This window comes from Drosophila suzukii, chromosome 3, assembly GCF_043229965.1.
Source record: "Drosophila suzukii chromosome 3, CBGP_Dsuzu_IsoJpt1.0, whole genome shotgun sequence".
NCBI classification, from domain to species: domain Eukaryota; kingdom Metazoa; phylum Arthropoda; class Insecta; order Diptera; family Drosophilidae; genus Drosophila; species Drosophila suzukii.
This window is the reverse complement of record NC_092082.1, coordinates 44,914,529-44,924,528: the sequence shown is the minus strand read 5'-3', so window position 1 is coordinate 44,924,528 and position 10,000 is coordinate 44,914,529.

The following is a 10,000-nucleotide window of genomic DNA, read 5'->3' as shown; positions in this document are numbered from 1 at the left end:
GACAGACAATCAGACAGACAGACAGACAGACAGACAGTCATTCAGACAAACAGACATTCAGACAGACAGACATTCAGACAGACAGTCAGTTAGACAGACAGACAGACATTCAGACAGACAGACATTCAGACAGACAGACAGACAGACAGACAAACAGACATTCAGACAGACAGACAATCAGACAGACAGACAGACAGTCATTAAGACAGACAGACATTCAGACAGACAGACATTCAGACAGACAGTCAGTTAGACAGACATTCAGACAGACATTCAGACAGACAGACAGACATTCAGACAGATAGACAGTCAGACAGACAGACAGACATTCTGACAGACAGACATTCAGACAGACAGACAGACAGACAGACAGACAGACAGACAGACATTCAGACAGACAGACAGACATTCAGACAGACATTCAGACAGGCAGACAATCAGACAGACAGACAGACAGACAGACAGATAGACAGACAGACAGATAGACAGACAGACATTCAGACATTCAGACATTCAGACAGACAGACCTTCAGACAGACAGACAGACATTAAGACAGACAGACAGACAGACAGACATTTAGACAGACAGACAGACAGACATTCAGACAGACAGACAGACATTCCGACAGACAGACAGACAGACATTCAGACAGACAGACAGACATTCAGACAGACATTCAGACAGACAGACAATCAGACAGACAGACAGACAGACAGACAGACAGTCAGACAGACAGACAGACAGACAGACAAACATTCAGACAATCAGACAGACAGACAGACAGACAGTCATTCAGACAGACAGACATTCAGACAGACATTCAGACAGACAGACATTCAGACAGACATTCAGACAGACATTCAGACATACAGACAAACAGACATTCAGACAGACAGATTGACAGACAATCAGACAGACAGACAGACAGTCATTCAGACAGACAGACATTCAGACAGACAGACATTCAGACAGACAGTCAGTCAGACAGACAGACAGACATTCAGACAGACAGACAGACAGACATTCAGACAGACAGACAGACATACAGACATACAGACATACAGACATACAGACATACAGACATACAGACATACAGACATACAGACATACAGACATAGAGTTCAAATGAGGTAGCGGGTATGGATAATCTTTGATAATGACATTATTGCATTTCGTATAAGTGGATTGAAAAAAGTCTGCGAATAAGTTGCAAATATCATTATCATCAGATGCTACCTTATTATTGAGAACGAGAGAGGGAGGGAAGCAGCTAGATTTTCGTTTAGAATTGACGAAAGAAAAGAAAAGCTTAGGATTGCTTTTGAAATCCCGCTTACAACGAGACAGGTAATTTTTGTAATAATCAGTATTGTACTGGACAAATTCCACCTTAGCTGAGCTATATTTGGTGAAGTCTGTCTGTAAGCCGGATATTTTGAAACGTTTAAATAGTCTTGTTTTTTTATTCTTCAGATAAGATAGTTGACGGGTAAACCATGGAGAGCTGTAAGAATTCTTCATGGAGGAAAGAGGGACATGTTCTTCAAATAGACGGTAAAGGATCTCATAAAAGTGCCTAACTGCATCATCAACAGGAAGGTCAACTAGAAAGGACCAGCTTACTGTCGATAAAGATTCCACTAGTCTGCCGTAATCAGTCCTCTTAAAACACAAACTAGGCTGTACATTTATTGCAGTCCTAGGATTATTAAAAAATCCATTAATACAGAGCTGAAGGGTAGGATGATAACAATCTTCAGGTAAAGATAGTGGCGAAATACGACTGACTTCAGCATCGCTACTATCAAAAACAAAGATTAAGTCAAGAAGACGACCAATATGATTGGGAATCCTGTTAACTTGCTGCAAAGATAGTTCAACAAGACCATCAATAAAATCATTTTGCATCCTAGGAATCATTGCCAATGAGTCCTTACTCTCCAACCAAGAGATATTGGGAAGATTAAAGTCACCAAGCACAATAAGTTGGTCAGTTTCAGTAAGCAACAAGGAGATAGAATGTATGGCGGACAGGTGCAGTAGATACACGCCAAATTCAGAGCCGGGAGATATATACGAGCAGGTTAAAAAAATGTTTCTTTTTGGGAAAGATAATTTTACGGAAATAAATTCAATACCTGATGATTCAGAAATATCAACAAACTCAGAAGTTAAATTGGATTTGACTCCAATAAGAACGCCTCCTCCTCGACGGGTCTGACGATCCTTCCGATAAACAAAAAAGTTATTAGACAAAATCTCACTATCGTGTACGGATGGGTTAAGCCAGGTCTCAGTGAGTACAATAACATTGGCCTCAAAAACTGAACTATTTATATAAAGCGTAGAGAGTTTACTAAGAAGCCCCCGAACATTCTGATCGTGAATTAGGAAATTTAGTTTTTTGAATTTATATCAGAGCTGGGCGCCGACAAAGAAGTCATGGAAAGGGAGCTATTTTTTTTTATATACTCGTGGACAATTATATCAGCAGGCCAAAAATTGGGGCAAAGAAGTTTAGAGAACAGCCCGTCCGGAACAAGTATTTTAAATGAAGAGTAATCTCTTTTCTGTTTAAAATTAAATTTGGTGTTGTCAATACCATTTTGATTGGGAAGGGAGAGGTTTGTGACAATATGATGCATAACGTCATTTACTGTTATTGCTGCATTCAACCTAGACACAAAAATAGATTTCCTAGGTACCATGACAGTTAGTGGTACCGGAGAAGAGAGAGCAGGGCTAAGCGTGTTTTTCCTAGGGATCATGCTAGTAAGTGGGACAGGAGGAGGTGCGAGGGTATTAGCTATAGGAAGTACAAGGTGCGGCAGAGCCCCGGAAGTGGCAACAGCCGGTGAACGGTTAGTAGGCCTTAATGACTCAGGCGAAACTACAGTCCCTGAATCTGTCAGCGATTGCCCCGTGGGGTCATTCGTTGATGACTCGATCCCATTGGGATCATCCTCGTCGCACGACACATAGCCTGCAGTGGGGCCTGGGAAGAGAGAGGTTGGTCGAGAGATCTGGAACGTGTAAAGAAACATTAGGCAGTGTAGGACTACGATTTATATTTAATGAAGATTGACTTAGAAGAATCCGACCTTTAAAGTTCGAGTCGCAAACATTAAATCGACTTAATAAGTCCGTAAATCCAGCACGTAATGCCTGGAACTCCAGCTCCGTTTGCCTCATAAATGCTCTTATATCGATTTTGATATGTAGGCATGTAGGGCACGTCCAGTCCAGGTTAGCATTAGATCTAGTGCGATCAGCAATTTGGGCAGCACTATGCCCAAAGTCTGCACATTTTGCGTGCGCAATGTTCTCACATAACCACCAACTAACAATTGGCTGCCGAGAAGTGATTTTACCAACAAATTGGCAACCAACAACACAGCAGGCAGACATTGTTTACAAGTTGAGGTCAGTTAAATGTAGAATGTAGAAAAAGTAGGAAGCTTTAGATGAGTGCCAACAAACAGCTGTGTGGCTTTGCAAAACGCAGAGGAAAGATAAGAAAAGAGAGCGGTAAGACCAATTCAGCAAAGACCCGTTAACTCGAAAATGAGAGCCGGTGACTGAAGTTGGGAGAATGTAGCAGAGCGAACGGTGCGAGAGAGCGCCAAAACAACAATGTATATTTACATTGTGCTTTGTGCATTGTTGTTGTTTCTTATTAGAAACAACAACAATGCACAAAGCACCCGCGTCTTTAACTATTATCCAATATAATAATACAGATAATGGTTTTAACACAAATAACTAAATTGCATGCAAACGGCGGTCTCAACCGAGTTGAAAATGAAACTTTGGGAATATATCAGATCGGTAATTTAAACACTAGGTGAATAAATGTAGGAGCAAATATAAACGCGTCCGTGTACAACAGAGACCGAATTTATATGACGACCAATTCACCTACAGCATATTTAGTTTCTACCTTCCTTTTTTCGTTAAAACTCTTTCTGTTTTCTTGCTTTCTTTCGTATCTCTTCACGTTCGTCATTTAGTTCTTCTATTTTTAAGTTTTCAAAAAGTTTCGAGAATTCGTCGTCCCTCTTTCTCATATTCAATCCGGTCAAGACTTGGAACGGACTGTACTTAGTTGTTGGAGGTGGAGTGTTGTTAATTATCTGCTGAACTCTATCTACGTGACGATACCAATTCAGAGGGTTTTCCTGACACATTTTGCTGAGCATCGGGATGACAATTTTGTGAACTCTTTCCACTTGGCCGTTACCTCTGGGTGGTAATGTGTAGAAGCTGGATTCCTTCACGGTTGCAGTACTCGTTAAAGAGTCCTGTAAAGTAAAAGCGGTGCCCCTGTCAGTAACTATTCGGCGAGGATTGCCAAAAACTGATGCTTGCTTTTCCAGTTTTTCTAAGACTTCTTCGGTTCCAGTCGACTTTGTTGGAAAGCTAAACAAACTTGGAAAATCCATCAACGACAGCCAAAATGTGGTTATAGCGTTTCTTCGTGTCGGTGAGGTGTCCAACGTGGTCGATGTGATAGGTTCCGAGAGGTTCCTGAGCCTTGTCAATGGGACAATGGGACCCTTCCTTTTTTCCACGCTTGGAGTCGATTATCAGGCATTCCACGCATCCTTTGACAACTCGTTCTACCTTCTGTTGGATTCCAGGGATATAATACGACTTTTCCAGCATATCGCGAGTCTTCTTTATACCGAAGTGGCCCTCCTTGTGTGCTACGCTGATAATTTCCTCTTCCATTGAATTAGGAACAACTAACAGCTCAAGAACTGCGTCCTTGTACAGGATATTATTTTTTAGGAAATAGTCATCGTAGTCATCGTTGTTGGTTAATATGGATTTTACAGCTTTTATCCAGCTATCGTTGTCCTGTGCCTCCACTAAACGTGACTTTGTGGAATCTGCGATTAGAAAGCATGACAATCGGCTTAATGCATCCACGTGCCTCATCTTGGTTCCAGCCCTGTGTTCTACCTGAAATTCAAACTCTTGCAGAGCCATGGCCCATCTGGCAAGTCTTGGTGGTAGGTCATCCTTCTTGATCGTCATTGCGAAGGCGTTGCAATCGGTAACCACTGTAAAAGGTTTACCAAGGAGGTAAGCTCGCCATTTTTTCAACGCATTTACGATTGCTAAAACCTCGAGCTCGTAGGAACTGTATTTTTCTTCACAACCGTTTGTCTTCCTGCTCATAAACTCTACAGGATGGAACTGCTGATCCTCCGAGTCTCTCTGCATTAAAACGCCTCCAAAGCCATACTTGCTTGCATTTGTATGCACTTCGGTTGTGGCTATCGGATCGAACAGTTTGAGTACTGGTGCTGACACTAGTAGCTGTTTCAAGAGGATAAACGAAAGTAATCCTTGCTCTGCCAACGTGAGATTTCTGTCGTCCTTTTTGTTGCTTTTCATCCGAAGAAGGTCGCTTAAAGGTTTTGCTGTGAGGGCGTAGTCTTTAATGAAGCGCCGCATATATGACGTCAGACCCAAGTACCGCTGCAAAGCTTGTCTGCTTTGAGGAATTGGAAAATTGTCGACTGCTTTAATCTTCTCGTTGGTGGGTGCTATAGTTCCGTTCTCAATAGTGTAGCCTAAGAAATTGATCTTGCTCTTGAGAAATTGTGCTTTTTCCCACTTAATTCGTAATCCAGCCCTCGAAGCTACGCTCAATACTTTCTCCAACGCCTTCAGTCCATCAGATTCGTTCTTAGTTGGCACGATTATATCGTCCATATAGACAACGATCGTTTGCGCTTGAATGAGATCCCTCAACTTAGCCGTGACATATCGGCAGAATACAGCAGGAGAATTTGAGATACCAAACGGTACATGAGTAAATTCGTATTGCCCGTTATGCGTCACGAACGCTGTGAACTTCCTGGATTCTTCGTCAATGGGCACATGAAAGAATCCGTTCATCATGTCCAGGGTTGTGAATATTTTTGAGCCCTGCAACCTGTCGAGAACATCGTCAATTAGACTCATCGGAAAATTGTCCTTCTTGATTTTTTGATTGAGTCGACGATAATCGCAACAAAATCGTCTGGATCCGTCCTTTTTAGCTACCAGTACCACTGGCGAAGCGTACTCTGAGGAGCTGGGTACAATAATTCCCTCTGCCAACCACTCCTGCACTTGCTTTTCTATGAAACACTTGTTCTTGTATGACGTGCGTTTTGGGCGTTGATATACAGGAATGTCGTCTTCCAAAACGATTCTCATGCTTACTGGAGACTCTATCGATTTTATTGGCTTGTACTCTGTAACAATCTGCTGTACCTTTAGCTTTTGGCAATCGTCTAAGTGAGATAAGTTAATTTTATCAAGGACAGAACTTTTCTCGACTATCTCCGTGACACACATTCCATTAAATGTCGATGCAAAGTCTCTCTCTTTTGCCCTGAACTCGACGCCGTTGGAACTGAAAATAACGTCGACTGATTGTAGCACATCGTTTCCCACAATCGCGGCGTACTCGAGACAGACATACAGACAGACAGACAGTCAGACAGACAGACAGACATTCAGACAGACAGACATTCAGACAGACAGACATTCAGACACTCACACATTCAGACAGACAGACAGACATTCAGACAGACACACATTCAGACAGACAGACAGACATTCAGACAGACAGACAGACAGACATTCAGACAGACAGACAGACAGCAGGCAGACAGACAGGCAGACAGACAGGCAGACAGACAGACAGACATACAGACAGACAGACAGACATACATTCAGACAGACAGACAGACATTCAGACAGACAGACAGACAGACAGACAGACAATCAGACAGACAGACAGACAGACAGACAGTCATTCAGACAGACATTCAGACAGACAGACAGACATTCAGACAAACAGACAGACATTCAGACAGACAGACAGACAGACAGACATTCAGACAGACAGACATTCAGACAGACAGACATTCAGACAGACAGACAGACATTCAGACAGAAAGACAGACAGACAGACAATCAGACAGACAGACAGACAGACAGACAATCAGACAGACAGACAGACAGACAGAAAAACATTCAGACAGACAGACATTCGGACAGACATTCAGACAGACATTCAGACAGACAGACAAACAGACATTCAGACAGACAGACAATCAGACAGACCGACAGACAGTCATTCAGACAGACAGACATTCAGACAGACAGACATTCACACAGACAGTCAGTTAGACAGACAGACAGACATTCAGACAGACAGACAGACATTCAGACAGACAGACAGACATTCAGACAGACAGACAGTCAGACAGACAGACAGACATTCAGACAGACAGACATTCAGACATTCAGACAGACAGACAGACAGACAGACATTCAGACAGACAGACAGACAATCAGACAGACAGACAGACAGACAGACAATCAGGCAGACAGACAGACAGACAGACAGACAATCAGACAGACAGACAGACAGACAGACAGACAGACATTCAGACAGACATTCAGACAGACATTCAGACAGACAGACAAACAGACATTCAGACAGACAGACAATCAGACAGACAGACAGACAGACATTCAGACAGACAGACAGACATTCAGACAGACAGACAGACAGACATTCAGACAGACAGACAGACAGACAGACAGACATTCAGACAGACAGACATTCAGACAGACATTCAGACAGACAGACATTCAGACAGACAGACAAACAGACATTCAGACAGACAGACAGACAGACAATCAGACAGACAGACAGACAGACAGACAGTCATTCAGACAGACAGACATTCAGACAGACAGACATTCAGACAGACAGTCAGTCAGACAGACAGACAGACATTCAGACAGACAGACAGACATTCAGACAGACAGACAGACAGACATTCAGACAGACAGACATACAGAGAGACAGACAGTCAGACAGACAGACAGACATTCAGACAGACAGACATTCAGACAAAAAGACAGACATTCAGACATTCAGACATTCAGACATTCAGACAGACAGACAGACAGACAGACAGACAGACAGACAGACAGACAGACATTCAGACAGACAGACAGACATTCAGACAGACAGACATTCAGACAGACAGACAGACAGCAGGCAGACAGACAGGCAGACAGACAGGCAGACAGACAGACAGACATTCAGACAGACAGACAGACAGACATTCAGACAGACAGACATACAGACATACAGACATACAGACATACAGACATACAGACATACAGACATACAGACATACAGACATACAGACATACAGACATACAGACATACAGACATACAGACATACAGACATACAGACATACAGACATACAGACATACAGACATACAGACATACAGACATACAGACATACAGACATACAGACATACAGACATACAGACATACAGACATACAGACATACAGACATACAGACATACAGACATACAGACATACAGACATACAGACATACAGACATACAGACATACAGACATACAGACATACAGACATACAGACATACAGACATACAGACATACAGACATACAGACATACAGACATACAGACATACAGACATACAGACATACAGACATACAGACATACAGACATACAGACATACAGACATACAGACATACAGACATACAGACATACAGACATACAGACATACAGACATACAGACATACAGACATACAGACATACAGACATACAGACATACAGACATACAGACATACAGACATACAGACATACAGACATACAGACATACAGACATACAGACATACAGACATACAGACATACAGACATACAGACATACAGACATACAGACATACAGACATACAGACATACAGACATACAGACATACAGACATACAGACATACAGACATACAGACATACAGACATACAGACATACAGACATACAGACATACAGACATACAGACATACAGACATACAGACATACAGACATACAGACATACAGACATACAGACATACAGACATACAGACATACAGACATACAGACATACAGACATACAGACATACAGACATACAGACATACAGACATACAGACATACAGACATACAGACATACAGACATACAGACATACAGACATACAGACATACAGACATACAGACATACAGACATACAGACATACAGACATACAGACATACAGACATACAGACATACAGACATACAGACATACAGACATACAGACATACAGACATACAGACATACAGACATACAGACATACAGACATACAGACATACAGACATTCAGACAGACAGGCAGACAGCCAGACATTCAGACAGACAGACAGACAGACATTCAGACAGACAGGCAGACAGCAGGCAGACAGACAGGCAGACAGACAGACAGACAGACATTCAGACAGACAGACAGACAGACATACAGACATACACCCATACAGACATACAGACATACAGACATACAGACATACAGACATACAGACATACAGACATACAGACATACAGACATACAGACATACAGACATACAGACATACAGACATACAGACATACAGACATACAGACATACAGACATACAGACAGACATTCAGACAGACAGACAGACAGCCAGACAGACAGACAGCGGGCAGACAGACAGGCAGACAGACAGGCAGACAGACAGGCAGACAGACAGACAGACATACAGACAGACAGACAGACATACATTCAGACAGACAGACAGACATTCAGACAGACAGACAGACAGACAGACAGACAATCAGACAGACAGACAGACAGACAGACAGTCATTCAGACAGACATTCAGACAGACAGACAGACATTCAGACAAACAGACAGACATTCAGACAGACAGACAGACAGACAGACAGACATTCAGACAGACAGACATTCAGACAGACAGACATTCAGACAGACAGACAGACAGACAGACATTCAGACAGACAGACATTCAGACAGACAGACATTCAGACAGACAGACATTCAGACAGACAGACAAACAGACATTCAGACAGACAGACAATCAGACAGACAGACAGACAGACATTCAGACAGACAGACAGACATTCAG